We start from the raw sequence: 17,626 nt of genomic DNA, 5'->3' as shown, positions 1-17,626 counted from the left end.
TTTCTTACAGTCCTTCCTTTTTACTGGACTATACCTTTGCTGAGCACTTTGAAAAATTGCTTTGAAAGTCATCCACTGCTCGTCAACTGTCCCACCATAAAATCTTTGTTTCTGATCTACTTTAGCAACTCCTCCCTCATCCTATTGTTGACCCTGGTATTGGATTTTATCTTCATACACTCCAACTCTGATTGCTCCTTCCAAGAGGATCCCTAACTATGAGGTCATTAATTATTTCTGTCCCATTACACTGGACCAGATCTAGGATAGCTTGCTCTCTCATCGTTTCCATTGCATACTATTCAAGAAAACTATCTCGGATACACTCAACAAACTCCCCCTCAAGGCTACCCTGACCGAGCTAGTTCAATCAATCAACATGTAGATTAAAATCTCCCATGATAATTGCCATACCATTTTTACAGGCCTCACAATCCTGACGATAGAACCACCCTCTCAGGTTCCTTTTAAATCTTTCCCCTCTCACCCTAAAATAATGCCCTCTAGTTTTGTACTCCCCTACCCTAGAGAAAAGACCTTTTCTATTCACTCTATGCCCCTTGTGATTTTATCAACCTTTAAATGGTCACCCCTTAACTTCCTATACTCCAGTGAAAAAAATCCCAGCCCATCCAGTAAATATTTTTAGCACCCTCTCCAATTTAATAATATTCTTCCTCTAGCAGGACAACCAGAAGCGTACACAGTATTCTAAAAATGGTCTTACGAACATCCTGTACAACTGCAACATGACATTCCAACTCCTATGCTCCATAGTCTGAGCAATGAAGACAATCATGCCAAACGCCTTCTTTACCAACCTATCTACCTGTGATGCAAAGAACTAGATACCTGAACCCCTAGGTTGCCTTGTTCGACAACATGTTTGGTTTGGGCAGTCAAGAGAAAGAAATTCCCTTGAGTTGGCAGGGTTGCATTTTTCCATAGAGGCTTTGAGCTGTCGTTGAAAAGTTTTCTCCTGACTCCTGGTTACTGCTTGCCATGGTGAAGGTCAGAGTAGAAATTTCAGTCTGAAATCTTGTGACAATCATGCAGATAATGTGATCAACCAAACAGAGCTGATTGAGAGTAACTAGCACATTGATGCCTAAGATGTTGGCTTGTGAGAGGACACTGATTTAGGCATCTATCCTGGCAGTAGATCTGCAGGACTTTTGGAGGTATCAATTTTGATGTTTCTCCAGGGGTTTGTTAGAAGACATTTTACAGTAATTGAACAGTAATGGAGACTGTGAGCATGTTGTCAGCTGTTACGTCTTTGTCATCAAATATTCTGTTCTTCAGATGGCCAATGCCTGCAATGACACACTGGAAGAGATATTAACTTTCTTCATTGATATCTGCCCTCACTGAAAGGAGGCTCCCAAGGTATGAGAATTAAACCAGTACTTCCAGTGAAGTCCATTCTCTCACATGCCTCTGTAAATGCATTGATAATAGTTTGGAGTTTAACCTCTAAGTGCACGCATGTGCAAATATAATTTTGCGGACCATAGCTCATTGACAGAGTTTGGGGTGGTTTTGGTTCTGGATTGGAGAAGTTACTTGTAAGTTGGCTGGAATGTCACCTTGAATTCTGTGCTATCTTTTGCAAGGAAGGAAAATAGGTGACCTATAAGATAACATAATTGCATATATTCACTTGATTGAATTTTGCATTTATCATTGATCATTATGACATTGAAGCATAACCTTGTGCAAGGATAAGGGTGAGTGATTGTGGTGAATAGATAGAAGGAGACGTGAGGGTGTGCATAGATGAAAAATGTATGCACCTTCAAGATAAGGTAGGTAAGATTACAGAGAATTCCAAGATATTCTGTAAGAATATCAAGGAGAAGAGGATAACCAGGGAAAGAATAGACCTTAATAGGGACCAAGAGGGCAACCTGTGCATGGAGCTGGAGGACATTGGTCAGGTGTTAAACTAGAACATCGCACCTATCTTCCCTTAAGAGAAGGAGAATTTCGGTGCACATTTGGGAAGAGAGATTGTGAGTTTCATGAGCAGTTTGATTAGGAGTAAGGACATATTTAAGGTTTGGTGGACTTCAAAGTGGACAGATTCTCAAATCTGAATGAGTTGTATCCCAGGATGCCAAACGAAAGGAGGTAGAAAGTTACAGGGACGCTGACTGACCCAAATTTTTAATTTCTCTGTGGCCACGGCAGAGTTGCCAAATTACTAGAGGACAGCTAATAAAGATCCACTTTTGGAGGGTGGTAGAGATAAACCAGGGGGTTATAGACCAGTGAGTCACACATCAGTGTTAAGAAAACTATTGGCAAAGGAAATTAATCTCCACTTGGAGAGGCAAGGTTTGATCAGGATAATGGAAGGAGGACATGTGTGATAAATGTTATTGAATTTTTCAATGAGGTGACTAGTTGTGTGGATGAGTGTTGTGCATTAATATAGTCTGGATTTTAGTAAGCCTTTGACAAGGTCCCATATAGGAGACTGATAAAGAAGGTAAAAGCACATAGGGTCCAAGGTAGACTCATAGAGTCATTAACTTGGCCAGATGGATCCAATTTGGCTAACTGGTAGGAAACAAAAGGAGGTGGTAGAAGGCTGTTTGTAGGACTGGAGGCTAATGTCCAGTGGCATACTGCAGGGATCAGTGCTGAGATCGTTATTGTTCATGATACATATAAATGCTGTTGAAGAAAATATGGGGAGGTGATAAGTTAGTGAATGACATGAAGATTGGCTGGTTGGTTAACACTGAGGAAGAAGGTCTTAGGTACAGGAGGAGATAAGTTGATTAGATGGCAGATCAGTCACAAATGGAATTTAACTTTGATAAATGCGAGTACTTTGGAAGAGTACAGTTTTCATCCCTAAAGCTTTGCTGCTTGATGTGTTCCATTCATTTTTGTTAACGTAAATCTGGGTATGAAGGTAAGCCACAAAGCATCAAGCAAAAAAGAAACACTTTGCATCGATCATTTACTATTCTAAAATTATGTCTTGTACAAAAATTACTGTCAACTGAAACTGCACATCAGTAAAAATCTTTGTGAAAACTCTAGTGAGCTTTAAATATGTGAAAAGGAAGAGAGACCAAAGCAAACACAGATTCTGCAAAAGCGAGGTTGGGAAAAAAAGTAATGGGGAAATCAGGAAATGGCAGAGGAGCTGAATGAGTACTTTATATCAGTCTTCACAGTAGAAGACATTAATAACATTCCAAAATTATTAAATAAAAGGTGGGGAGGAAATAAATATACATAAATAAATAGACAGATAGACAGAAAGAAAGAACGTACTTAGGAAACTAATGAGTTTAGAAGTCATTGTGTTCCCTAGACCTGAGGGGTTGCATCTTTAGATATTAAAAGAAGTATTTTCAGAGATAGTGAATATACTGATAGTAATCTTCCAAGAATCTTTAGATTCTGGAAAAATGCCTGAGTATTGAAAAACTGCTGACGTTATTTAAAACAGGAAGGAGAAAAACATAGAATTCCATCGGCCAGTTAGCTTAACATCTAGCATTAGGAAGGAGTATTATAAAGGATGAATTAGCAGAGTATTTAGAAATACATAATATAATCCAGCAGAGTCAGCATGGATTCATAAAGGGGAAATGATGCCTAATAAATTTGAGAATTATTTTGAATAGGTAATAGGCAGAATAGGGCAGGATTAGTGGAAGCAATGGTGGAATTTATGCTGCTGATGGAACAGGGGGCAGGGGAGGTAGTGTATGTTGGTGGGGTAGGGGGGAATGTGAAGAGGGTGAATGAATAGAAGACATGGAGATAGGACCTCTGTCACTTACTTGTATTTGACCTGTTCATTCACAACTGTAAATCTGACGTCGTCACCTTAATTTCTCTGGTTCTCTCATCCATTGTAACATCTCTCTGAATGGCCTGCTGTCAGATCAACTCTGACTTTGCAATCAAACCTGCCAATAAGAGTGATAGTGTTGCCTGATGTACTGAACTCTAATTTGAAGAGGTTGAGTGCCAGCCCTTGGAATCCTCTTATTCCTCCCTGGACTATGATGCCATCATTGAACGTCAAGCAATCATTTCATCACCATCACTAGCCTCATCTCATCTGGAATTACACCACTTCCTACCTCATAACCCCCCAACTCTGTACAGTCAATTTCTACCTTCTTCCTATATTCCACAAACGTGACTGCCTGGGCAGACCCATTGTTTCAGTGCTGAAAATGTGTTGCTGGAAAAGCGCAGCAGGTCAGGCAGCATCCAAGGAACAGGAGAATCGATGTTTCGGGCATAAGCCCTTCTTCAGGATTGTTTCAGCCTATTCCTGCCCCACAGAATTTTTCTCTTCCTCAACACGTTTTTTTCTAGTCTTGTCCAGTTTCTTCCCACTTACATTCGCAATTCATCTGATGCTTTACATCAGTTTCACAATTTTCAGTTTGGTGGCACCAGCCACCTTCTCTTCACCGTGGGCATGACATCCCTCAATGCACCCATCCTCCTTCAAGATGGTTTGAGGGCTATCTTCATCTTCCTGAAGAGAAGGCCTAAACCATCCCTTTTCTCTGTGGTAGCTGAGCTTGTGCTCACTTAGAACAACTCACCTTTAACTCCGCTTACTTCCCTCAGGTCAAAGGTGTGTCTGTTAGTACCCACATGGACCCCAGTTATGCCTGCCTGTTTCTGATTACATGGAATATTCCTTCAACATAGAACAGTACAACACAGTACCAGCCCTTCGGCCCTCAATGTTGTGCCAACCTTTTATCCTGCTCTTAAGATTATGCATACATATCCTATATTTTACTGTGATCATGTGCCTATCCAAGAGTTGCTTAAATATCCCTAATGTACCTGACTCTACATACCCACCACTCTCTGTGTAAAGAACTACCTCTGACATCTCCCAACCCTTCCTCCAATCACCTTAAAATTATGCCCTCTCGTGATAGCCATTTCCACCCTGGGAAAAAGTCTCTGCTATGCCTGTCATCATCTTGTACACCTTTATCAAGTTACCTCTCATCCTTCTTCACTCCAATGAGAAAAGCTCTAGCTCCCTCAACCTTTCTTCATAAGAAATGCCCTCCAGACCAGACAGCATCTTGGTAAATCTCCTCTGCGCCCTCTCTAAAGCTTCCACATTCTTCCTATAATGAGGCGACCAGAATTGAACACAATATTCCAAGTGTGTTCTAACCAGGGCTTTATAGAGCTGCAGCATAACTTCACAGCTGTTAAACTCAATCTCTCTATTAATGAAAGCCAACACAGCACACATCTTCTTAACAACCTAATCAACGTGGCAACTTTGAGGGATTTATGGATGTGGACTCCAAGATCTCTCTGTTCTTCCACGCTGCCAAGAGTTCTGCCTTTAACCCTGTAATCTGCATAAAAAACTTGGCCTTCCAAAACGTATCACTTCACACTTTTCCAGGTTGAACTCCAATTCCACTTCTCAGCTCAGCTCTGCATCCTGTCAATGTCCCGTTGCAACCAACAACAGCCCTCCACACTGTCCAAAACTCCACCAACCTTCGTATGATTGGTAAACCTATTAACCCCTCACCCTTCTACTTCCTCATCCAAGTCATTTATAAAAATCACAAAGAGCAGAGGTCCCAGAACAGATCCCTGTGTAACACCACTGGTCACCGAGCTCCAGCCTGAATACTTTACATCTACTACCATCCTCTGTCTTCTATGGGCCAGCCAGTTCAGTAGCCAGACAGTCAAATTTCCCTGTAGCCCATGCCTTCTTACTTTCTGAATGAGCCTGCTATGGAAATCTTATGAAACGCCTTGCTAAAATCCATGTTCACCACATCCACTGCTCTACCTTAATCAATGTGTATTTGTCACATCCTCAAAAAAATCAGTAAGGCTTGTGAGGCATGACCTGCCCCTCACAAAGCCATGCTGACTATATCCAATCAAGCTATGCTTTTTCAAATAATCATAAATCCTGTCTCAGAATCCTCTGCAATAATCGGCACCAATGTAAGACTGACTAGTCTGTAATTCCCAGGGTTATCCCCATTCCCTTTCTTGAATAAGGGAGTAACATTCGCCACCCTTCAATCATCTGGCCGTACTCCGGTGGACAGTGAGGACGCAAAGATCATTGCCAAAAGTGTAGCAATCTCTTCACTTACTTCCTGTAAGAACCTTGGGTATATCCCATCTGGCCCAGTGGACTTATCTACCCTCATGTTTTTCAAAATTTCGATCACATCCTCCTTCTTAACATCAACCTGTTTGAGCATATCAGCCTGTTTCACACTGTACTCACAAATGACAAGGTCTTTCTCATTAATGAATACTGAAGCAAAGTATTCATTAAGGACCTCCCCTACCTCCTCTGACTCCAGGCACAAGTCCCCTCCACTATCCCTGATCGGTTCTACCCTTACTCTGGCTATGCTCTTGATCCTCATATAAATGTAGAATGCCTTGGGGTTTTCCTTAATCCTATCCACCAAGGCCTTTTCATGCCCCCTTTTAGCTCTCCTAAGTCCATTCTTCAGTTCCTTCTTGGCTACCTTGTAACCCTCTAGAGCTCCGACTGATCCTTGCTTCCTCAACCTTAAGTAAGCTTCCTTCTTCCTCTTGAGTAGATGTTCCACATCTCTTTTCATCCAAGGTTCCTTCACTATACCATCCTTTCCTTGCCTCAGTGGGACAAACCTATCTAGCACTAATTGCAAGTGCTTCTGAAACAACCTCCACATTTCTGTTGTGCAATTCCCTGAGAATATCTTAGAGTCATAGAGATGTACAGCATGGAAACAGACCCTTCGATCCAACCCGTCCATGCCTCCAGATATCCCAACCCAATCTAGTCAACCTGCCAGCACCCGGCCCATAGCCCTCCAAACCCTTCCTATTCATATACCCATCCAAATGCCTCTTAAGTGTTGCAATTGTACCAGCCTCCACCACATCCTCTGGCAGCTCATTCCATACACGTACCACCCTCTGCGTGAAAAGGTTGCCCCTTAGGTCTCTTTTATATCTTTCCCCTCTCACTCTAAACCTATGCCCTCTAGTTCTGGACTTCCCGACCCCAGGGAAAAGACTTTGTCTATTTACCCTATCCATGCCCCTCATAATTTTGTAAACCTCTATAAGGTCACCCCTCAGCCTCCGACGCTCCAGGGAAAACAGCCCCAGCCTGTTCAGCCTCTCCCTGTGGCTCAGATCCTCCAACCCTGGCAACATCCTCGTAAATCTTTTCTGAACCCTTTCAAGTTTCACAACATCTTTCCGATAGGAAGGAGACCAGAATTGCACCCAATATTCCAACAGTGGCCTAACCAATGTCCTGTACAGCCGCAACATGACTTCCCAACTCCTGTACTCAATACTCTGACCAATAAAGGAAAGCATACCAAACGCCTTCTTCACTATCCTATATCTGTTCCCAATTTAGACACCCCAGTTCCTGCCTAATAGCATTGTAATTCCCCCTCCCCTAATTAAATAGTTTCCCACATCATCTGTTCCTGACCCTCTCCATGACTATAGTAAATGTCAGGGAGTTGTGAACACTATCACTGAAATGTTCTCCTACCGAGAGATCTGACACCTGACACCTGACCTACTTTGTTGTGAGGCACCAAATCTAATATGGCCTTCCTTCTCGTCAGCCTATCTACATATTGAGTCAGCAATCCTTCCTGACACACCTGACAAAGTCTGCTTAATCCAAACTGTTTGCACTAAGGAGGTTTGGTTAATCAACATTAGGGAAGTTGAAGTCACCCATGACAATAACCCTGTTACTTCTGCACCTTTGCAAAATCTGCTCCTCCTTGTCTCTGTTGCTATTTGTGGGTCTATGGATAACTCCCGATAAAGTGACTGCTCCTTTCCTAATTCTTATTTCCATCCATAATGTCTCAGTGGGCAAATCCTCCCCGATGATCTCCCTTTCTGCAGCTGTTATACTATCCATGATCAGTAGTGTCATACCCCCACCACTTTTACCTCTCTCCCTATTCCTTTTGAAACCTCTAAACATCCAAACCCCGGAACATCCAACAACCATTCCTGTCCCTGTGATATCCAAGTCTCCATAATGGCCACAACATTGTAGCTCCAAGTACTGATCCGTGCTCGTAAGTTCGTCACCTATATTAGGCTGAAGAAAGGAAAGAAACAACACTTCATGCTCAATAAAATAAAGCCTTATAAAGACTTTAAAAAAAGACAAAGACATTGTAATAATTCCTGCAGACAAAGGCCGCATGACTGTTATTTTCAACAAATCCGACTATCTTAAAAATGCAAATACTCTGCTTGCAGATACCAAAACTTACCAGCAGGTGGCGATAGGCCCAACCCCACAACTACTAAAACAGAATCTCATCCTTTCTAACAGGACTTAAAAAATCAGGAGAAATAATCAGGACAGACTTCCAAAATATGAAACCAGATGGGTCCAACACACCATGTTTCTACAGATTACCAAAAACACACAAACCTGGGCACCCCCTCAGACCCATAGTTTCTTTGCTGGCACACCAACATCCAGACTAGTCAAGGAACTCCACCAAAAACTAAAACACCTAATTGAAGATTCATGCCACTCCATTCTTTCAACCCAAGTATTCCTGAACACTATTAAAGACACCAAGATAGAAGAGGATGAAATAATGGTCTCCTTTGACGTTACAGCCCTTTTCACATCAATTAATATTGACCTGGCCAAAGAAATACTGGCATCACTACTAAGAAAACCAGGACCACAAACACCAGACAGCATCAATTTCATCAGCAAAGACAACATCCTCAAGCTAGTGGACCTGTGCCTCACCACCCACTTCACATTCAGTAACAAAACCTACAAACAAGTCAATAGAACACCTATGGGATACACCAGGGCTCAAATCGGAAGCAGTAATGCAGAGACTTGAACAAGCTGCCCTCCCATCTATCCAACCCAAACTTTGGGTCCACTATGTGGATGACATCTTTGTCATCACAAAACGGAACACCATCAACAATATCCTGATAGGCATAAAATTCACAAAAGAGGAGGAGAACGAGAACAGATTCCCATTCCTAGACATGACAGTTGAACATACAGTTAAAGGAGAGCTTCAAACCAGCATCTACAGAAAAACAACAAACACAGACCAAATACTTAACTTCAGAAGCAATCATCCCAACACCCACAAACAGAGCTGCACCAAGACATTATTTCAACAAGCTACCTCACACTGCAGCACCCAAGAACTACAAAAAGCAGAAGAAAAATATCTATACAAGGTTTTCAAGAAAAACAGACACCCAGTAAACACAATCTGACGATTCCTCAGAAACAAACCCAAACAAGCAGACACAATGCAACCAAAAACTATAGTCACATTACCTTACATCAAAGACATATCAGAGATGACTTCCAGACTAGTCAGACCCCTTGGCATTATGTAGCCCAGAAACCTACCAACACACTTAAACAGCGACTAATGAAACTAAAGGAACCGTTACATACTACCAGCAAATCTAACGTCATTTACAAGATACCATGCAAGACTGTAAAACAACACCACATTGGACAAACAAGCAGGAAACTTACCTGCAGGACACATGAACACCAACTAGCCACCAAATGACACAACCCAGTATCACTAGTTTCCATACATACAGACAAAGAAGGACACCACTTTGACTGGGACATCACACACCATCCTAGGACAGGCAAAACAAAGACACGCACAAGAATTCTTAAAGGCATGCACATTCTAACCAGAACTTCATCAATAAACACAGGACCATCTCTGACACCTCCCTCCCCTTGCTTGGCCTCTCCATCTCCATTAACAACGATCGACTTGACACTGACATTTTTTACAAACCCACCGACCCCCACCTACCTGGATTACACCTCTTCCCACCCTACCTCCTGCAAAAATGCCATCCCGTATTCTCAATTCCTCCGCCGTATCTGCTCCCAGGAGGACCAGTTCCACCACAGAACACACCAGATGGCCTCCTTCTTTAGAGACTGCAATTTCCCTTCTCACGTGGTTGAAGATGCCCTCCAACGCATCTCATCCACATTCCGCACCTCCACCCTTAAACCTCACCCCTCCAACCGTAGCAAGGACAGAACCCCCCTGGTGCTCACCTTCCACCCTACCAACTTTCGCATAAACTACATCATCCGACGACATTTCCGCCACCCAGGGCATCAATGTGGATTTCACCAGTTTCCTCATTTCCCCTTCCCCCACCTCACCCCAGCTCCAATCTTCAGCTCAGCACTGCCCTCATGACCTGTCCTACCTGCCTATCTTCCTTTCCACCTATCCACTCCACCCTCCTCTCTGACCTGTCACCTCCATCCCCACCCCCATTCACCAATTGTACTCTATGCTACTTTCCCCCCTGCCCCCCCACCCCCCTCTCATTTATCTCTCCACCCTGCAGGCACCCTGCCTCTATTCCTGATGAAGGGCTTTTGCCCAAAACGTCGATTTTCCTGCTCTTCAGATGCTGCCTGACCTGCTGTGCTTTTCCAGCACCACTCTAATCTAGACTCTGGTTTCCAGCATCTGTAGTCCTTGTTTTTACCTACATCGATTTAGATCCTATCTACCTTCCCTTGAAAAGAAACTGGAAATTACATCACCCACCTTAAGAAACCAAGACCTATAAATAGAGAGAGACGGGACATACCATCTGCACTGATGATGTTACCTAGTATGGTGATGAAACATCTGAAAACAAATATTCCAGCTCAGCGAGCTAAGTTACGTACTTTTCATCACTTTATTCCTGACACTTCTTGCATTAAAATAGACACATTTCAACCCATCACACTGACTGCAACTTTGCCCTATCAACCATCTATCCCTCCTCACAGACTTTCTGCTGTATTTGCCTGTTCACCAGCTACCCATCTTCTGATCCATAGCTCCGGTTCCCACCCCCCTTGCCAAACTAGTTTAAACCCTCCCAAAGAGCAAGACACCTACTTCCAATCCTATGTGTATCCTTTTCTACAACTGTTTCTCCCAATACATCAATGGCATGAGAGGTGCTGCTTCCCTTTTTCTCATCCAGAATTGGAAAAATTTATCAATTTTGCTGCCAATTCCCACCCCACTCTAACCTACACCTTGTCCATCTTTGACTCCTCCCTCCCCTTTCTTGACATTTCTGTTTCCAATTCTGAGAATAGGCTCGTCACCAATATCCGTTACAAGCACAACTCCCACAATTATACCTGGACTATGCATCCTCACACACAAAGAAAGTTACCAAAAAGGTTAATGAGGGCAGAGCAGTAGACATTGTGTACTTAGACATTAGTGAAACCTTCGACAAGCTTCTGCATGAAAGGGAATTACTAAAGTTAGGTCACATGGGATTCAGGATGAACTTGCCAATTGAATATATGATTGGCTTAATGGCAGGGCACAGAGAGTGGTGATGGAGGGTTGCTTTTCAGACTGTCACCAGCAGTGTTCCACAGGGTTCTCAGTCCTCTTTTGTTTGTCATTTATATAAATGATTTGGATGAGAAAATAGAAGGCATGGTTAGTAAGTTTGCAGATGACACCAACATTGGTGGCATGGTATATAGTGAGGAAGGTTTTCTTAGATTACAAAGGAATCTTTATAAAGTGAATGAAAGAGCCTAAAAATGGCATATGGAGTTCAATCTGGATAAATGTGAGATATTGCATTTTGAGGATAGGGCTTATACAGTTAATGGTAGGGCCTTGGGTAGTGTTTTAGAAGGACTTAGGGGTTCAGGTAATAATTCTTTGAAGTTTGTGCCACATATAGACAGGGTGATTAAAAAGGCATTTGGCACGCTTGCCTTCATTGCTCAGTCCTTTGAGCATAGGTTTGGGGAGTCATGGTGAGGCCTGTTCTGGAATACTGTATCCAATTCTGGTCACTCAGTTATAGGAAGGATATTATTAAGCTAGAGAGGGTTCAGAAGAGATTTACCAGGATATTACTTGGTGTGGAAGGTTTGAGTTACAAAGAAAGGCTGGTTAAGCTGTGACTTCTCACTGGAAGTTGAGAGGTGACCTTATAGAAATTTATAAAATATTGAGGTGTATAGACAGAGTTAATGGTCAAGTTGTAAGTTTGCTCGCTGAGTTGGTGGGTTTGATCTCAGACATTTCGTAACCATGCTAAGTAACATCATCAATGAGCCTCTGGTGAAGTGTTGGTGTTCTGTCCTGCTTACTATTTATGTGTCTTGGTCTGTTGTGGTAGGTGATATCATTTTCAGTTCAAAACGCCAAACAAAGACACGCACGCGAATTACTAGAGGCCTGGTATTCAAACCGGAACTCCATTAACAAATGTATCGATTTGGACCCCATTTACCAACCTCTCAGAAACATAATAATCCACAACCTGAGCTACAAATCTTCTCCAAAATCTCAGAATTAATGGTAGTTGCCTTTTCCCTAAAATGGGGGATTTCAAGAAGAGGGGGCATAATTTTAAGTTGAGAGGAGAGAGGTTTAAAAAAGACATAAGGGGCTTCTTTTTATACTTAGAGTGGTTCACATGTGGAATGAACTTCCTGAGGAAGTTGTGGTTATGGGTACAATTACAATGTTTAAAAGACATTTGGATAAATACATGAATAGGAAAGGCTTGGAGGGATATGTGCCAGGAGCAGGTAGGTGGGACTAGTTTAGTTTAGGATTATGTTCAACATGGACTGGTTGGACCAAAGGATCTGTTTCCATGCTGTATGATTTTGATTCTCTGACTGTATTTCATTTTGCGAGTTTCTCTGTCTCCTTCACAAATGTTCTGATGATGCCACCTTCCCGTGGGGTTGTGGGGGGCGGTCAGACATTTTCACCATTTTTCTCAACTGAGGAATCACTACCATCATGATTGGTCGGGAGGTGACGACCTAGTGGTATTATCACTGGACTTTCAATCCAGAGGCCCAGGAAACATTCTGTGATCTGGGTTTAAATCCTGCCATAGTGGATGGTAGAATTTGAACTCAGTAAAAATCTGGAATTACATGGCTAATGATGCCCAAGAAACAATTGTCGATTGTTGAGGAAAAGCTCATCAGGTTCTTTAGGGAAGGAAACTTATCTGATCTAGCCTATACTGACTCCAGATCCTTGGCAATGTAGTTGACTTTTGATTGCCATCTTGGAATTAAAGATGGGCAATAAATGCTGTTCTAGCTGGCAGTGCCCTCATTCTGTGAATGAATTAGGAAAAAAGAGCCCTTGGCTATGTCCAATCCATTTCTCACACTTCTTCCCTTAACCTTCTCCTCTCCTCCCACAATGGCAATCAGATCGCCTGATCCTCATTTTCCACCCCACCAGCCTCTATATCCAAAGCATCATAAGCTGCCATTCTACCACCTCCAGCAGAATACCACCAGCAGACATAAATTCCCCTCCCCTTCCTGCATTTGCTCCTCACAATGTGGTCTCCTGCACATTGGAGCAACCACCATTTCCCAACTATTTTCAGTTCTGATGAAGGATTTGAAATTTTGACATTGTTTTACTATCCATGATTACTACTGGACCTGCTGTGTTTCTCTGGCAATTTCTGTTTTTGTTACTGGGTCTCATTATAACTTGTGTTTATGCTGTGGCTTTGCAAGTAGTGGGAAAGAAGAGTCAAGATGCGACCGACTGTGTGTGCAGAGTGAGATTTCACTTCAACAAACTGCTGATTGGCTTGTGCACTCATATCCAGTTTTCGATGCTGGAAGTCATCAGCCGGAGGACAATTCTCCAACTGGCTCTTGAGAAGTTGAACAGTTTGGCTCTTGAGGAGATGAACAGTATGACTGTAGATACAGTGGAAAAAGCTTTTAAACTGCTAAAGGAGCCAGTTCTGAGTCTCTCGTTAAAATACCTGAAGAAAACCAGTTATTTTTCTGCCCCAGTTGTTTTAAGCTGTTGCATTTAACCCTAACTAAGAAACTTCATAATGCGTGCTAATCTCCCTATGCAACCTGCAAAGAAATAAAATGATTTGGAGAAGGAGATCAAACAACAGAGTTCTGGGAAACAAAAGTAACATCTGATCAAATCATGTGGACTGGTGCTATAGAACTGTGTTTCTATATTACTGTATGTATGTTTAGGGATTTTAAAAGGTGGTCAGAGAGTCAATTAGTAAAGGTATAAGTTGATGGTTCGTGGTTTTGTTTAGGTGGGCTAGAATCTATTTGGTTGTGATAAACAATGGCTCTTGTTAAGTACAGGAACCTAGTCAGTTTCTTTTGTTCCCCTGATTCCATCAGATAGGTAAATTTGTGACTTTGGGTACTTTGATTAAATCATCAATATATGGCGACCATGGGAGTAATGGAGCTCAAGAATCAGTGCACTTTCCCAAGTGGGTCATAACACTTGACTGGTGAAGTGGAAATTATTTGCTGAAACTGATATAGCAAATGTGTGACAATGTCTTTCAAAGTGAAAAAAACTATCTATACCAGGTGGAGGATCGGATAGGCCTCTCACAGCTAGAGTTTCCTCGTCCCAATCCTGGCATGGATTGCTGACCCTCTCCCAGCTGAGAGAATCTAGCTGAAACAAAACAAAGAAATGAAACTGGAGTCATTGACTCCAGTTCTGGAAAAACGTGGCTGAGTTTGTCCTCTTAATCCTGCAAAGTCCTCCTGACTAATGTCTGGGGAGCCAAAAACAAAATTAGGAGTGCTGTCTCACAGACCGTCAAGCAATAGCCTGATATAGCCATACTTATGGAATCATACCTTGCAGGCAATTTCCCAGACACCACCATCATTATCCCTGGATGTGTCCTGTCCCACCAGCAAGACAGACACAGTAAAGGTGGTGGCACAGTGGTATACAGTGGGAGGGAGTTGACCTGGAGTGCTCAACATTCACTCCAGACCCCATCAAGTCTCATTGCTCCAGGTTAAACATGGGCAAGGAAACCTCTGGCTGGTTACCACACACTGTCCTCCCTCAGTCATGATCAATACTTTTTCATGTTGAATACTGAGGGTGTCAAGGCTGCAAAATGTATGCCGGGTGGGGGATTTCAATGTCCACCATCAAGAGTGACTTGGCAGCAACACTACTAATCAAGCTGGTCAGGCCCTAAAGGACATTGCTGCTGGACTGGATCTGCAACAGGTACCAGCAAGAGAGAAAAGCAGAATTGACTCATCCTTACCAATCTGCCAGCTACAGATGCATCTGTCCATGACAGTATTGGTAAGAGTGTTCACCATACAGTCCTTGTGGAGACAAATTCCTATCTTTACATTGAGAATACCCTCCATCGTGTTGTGTGGTACCATCACCATGCTAAATGGAACAGACTTCGAACACGTCGAGCAACTCAAGATTGGACATCCATGAAGTGCTGTCGGCCATCAACAGCAGCAAAACTTTACTCCAGCACAATCTGCAACCTCATGGCCTGGCATATCCCCCACTCAATTATTACCATCAAGCTGGGGATCAACCCTGGTTCAATCGAGAGTGCAGAAGACCATATCAGGAATAGCACTAAGCATACCTAAAAATGAGATGTTAACTGGAGAAGCTACCAAGCAGGACTATTTGCATGCCAAATAGCATATGCAGTAAATGATAGACCGAGCTAAGGGATCCCACAACCAACGGATCAAATCTAAACTTTGTAGTCATGCCACATCCAGTCATGAATAGTGGTGAATAATTAAACAACTCACTGGAAGAGGAGGCTCCACAAATATCCCCATCCTCAATGATGGAAGAGCCCAGCACATCAGTACAAAAGTTAAGGTAAAGCATTCACAACAATCTGAAGTGCCGAGTGGATTATACATCTCCGCCTCCTCCAGTGGTCTTCAGCCAACTCAATTCATTCCACATGATATTAAGAAAGAATTGGATGCACTGGATGCTGCAAAGGCTAGGGAACCTGATAACATTCCAGCAATAGTTTTTCTTTTATCCATTCATAGGTTGTGGGTGTCATTGGATCAACTCATCCTGAATTGCCCAGAGGGCATAGAGTCATAGAGGTGTACAGCATGGAAACAGACCCTTCGGTTCAATCCGTCCATGCCGACCAGATATCCCAACCCAATCTAGTCCCACCTGCCACCCACCCCTGCCCATATCCCTCCAAACCCTTCCTATTCATATACCCATCCAAATGCCTCTTAAATGTTGCAATTGTACTAGCCTCCAACACTTCTTCTGGCAGCTCATTCCATACACACACCACCCTCTATGTAAAAACGTTGCCCCTTAGGACTCTTCTGCATCTTTCCCCTCTCACACTAAACCTATGCCTTCAAGTTCTGGACTCCCCGACCCCAGGGAAAAGACTTTGTCTATTTATCCTATCCATGCCCCTCATAATTTTGTAAATCTCTATAAGGTCACCCTTCAGTCTCCGATGCTCCAGGGAAGACAGCCCCAGCCTGTTCAGCCTCTCCCTATAGCTCAAATCCTCCAACCCTGGCAACATCCTTGTAAGTCTTTTCTGAACCCTTTCAAGTTTCACAACATCTTTCCGATAGGAAGTAGACCAGAATTGCACACAGTATTCCAACAGTGGCCTAACCAATGTCCTGTACAGCCGCAACATGACCTCCCTACTCCTGTACTCAATACTCTGACCAGTAAAAGAAAGCATTCCAAACTCCTTCTTCACTTTCCTATCTACACTTTCAAGGAGCTATGAACCTGCACTCCAAGGTCTTTTTGTTCAGCCACACTCCCTATTAAAAGTCAATCAAATTGCTGTGGGTCTGAAGTCACATTTAGGTCAGACCAGGTAAAGCTGGAAGTATGCTTCCATAAAGGACATTAGTGAACCAGATTTCTTTTTCTGACAATCAACAATGGATTCATGGTTAACTTTAGACTGTGTTCATTGGGTACCCATGCTTTATTAATACTTGGTAAAGGTGATTTTCCTCTGCTCTGCTTAGTTCCTCTGTGCTGCAGTGTGTGTTGGCTCATTGAAATAATGTTCTGATGCAGTTTCTTATGTGCAACAATCCAACACACACTGCAGCACAGAGGAACTACGCAGAGCAGAGGAAAATCACCTATACCTAGATTCAAAAAAAAGGGTACCCAATGAACACAATCCGCAAATTTCTCAGCAGCAAACCAAAACAAGCAGACAAAACACATCCAGAAACCCTAGCCACTCTCCCCTACATCAAGGACATCTCGGAAATGACTGCCAGACTACTCAGACCCCTTGGCATCATGGTAGCCCACAAACCCACCAACACACTAAAACAGCAGCTAATGTATAGACAAAGAGCAAAACTAATGTCATTTAGAAAATACCAAGCAAGGACTGTAACAAACACTACATTGGACAAACAGGTAGAAAACTAGCCACTAGGATACATGAACATCAACTAGCCACAAAACGACATGACCCTCTCTCACTAGTATCCTTACATACAGATGAGGAAGGACACCACTTCGACTGGGACAACACATCTATCCTAGGACAAGCCAAACAGAGATATGCACCAGAATTCCTGGAAGCATGGCATTCTAACCGGAACTCTATCAACAAACACATCGAGTTAGACCTTATCCACCACCCCCTGAGAAAAAGAACAGGAAATGACATCACCAACCCAAACATATAAATAGAAAGCAGAAAT

The sequence above is a fragment of the Chiloscyllium plagiosum genome, unplaced genomic scaffold (assembly GCF_037043375.1).
Source record: "Chiloscyllium plagiosum isolate Xiang-an unplaced genomic scaffold, Cpla_swu_hap1 HiC_scaffold_2, whole genome shotgun sequence".
Lineage (NCBI taxonomy): Eukaryota > Metazoa > Chordata > Chondrichthyes > Orectolobiformes > Hemiscylliidae > Chiloscyllium > Chiloscyllium plagiosum.
This window is presented reverse-complemented; position numbering follows the sequence as displayed.